This window comes from Grammomys surdaster, unplaced genomic scaffold, assembly GCF_004785775.1.
Source record: "Grammomys surdaster isolate TR1022 unplaced genomic scaffold, NIH_TR_1.0 166, whole genome shotgun sequence".
Lineage (NCBI taxonomy): Eukaryota > Metazoa > Chordata > Mammalia > Rodentia > Muridae > Grammomys > Grammomys surdaster.
In genome coordinates, this window is record NW_021604614.1 from 1,378,606 (window position 1) to 1,379,011 (window position 406).

Here is a 406-nt window from a genome sequence, read left to right on the forward strand (position 1 = left end):
CTCTCTCTCTCTCTCTCTCTCTCTCTCTCTCTCTCTCTCTCTCTCTCCCCGCACAGAGTCAGCTCAGGCTGGCACACAGCTTAGGATGACCTTGAACTCCTGACCCTCCTGCTTCCACTTAGCTGCTAGGACCTCAGACTTCGGCTTCTCTCACACTGCCATCTCAGTGGTGCAAACTAGACTCTGATACTAACATATCAGCAGCAAAGAAAACTCAGATGCGGTGGGTAAATTCACACAGGAACTCATCAAGTGGTCACAGAGAGAGTGGCGCTCAGGGCCACTAAGTAGACCAAGAAACAGAAAGAGAGAGACAGAGAGAGACAGAGAGACAGAGAGACAGAGAGACAGAGAGAGAGAGAGAGAGAGAGAGAGAGAGAGAGAGAGAGAGAGAGAGAGAGAGAGA

The 406-nt window shown here is 50.5% G+C and overlaps 1 protein-coding gene across 3 annotated transcripts in view; it reads right to left on the minus strand.

Moving 5' to 3' along the window:
• Positions 1-406, minus strand: part of LOC114620073 (NADPH--cytochrome P450 reductase) — a 60,763-nt gene that overhangs the window by 18,839 nt on the left and 41,518 nt on the right. The gene's annotated exons all lie outside the window — the stretch shown is intronic.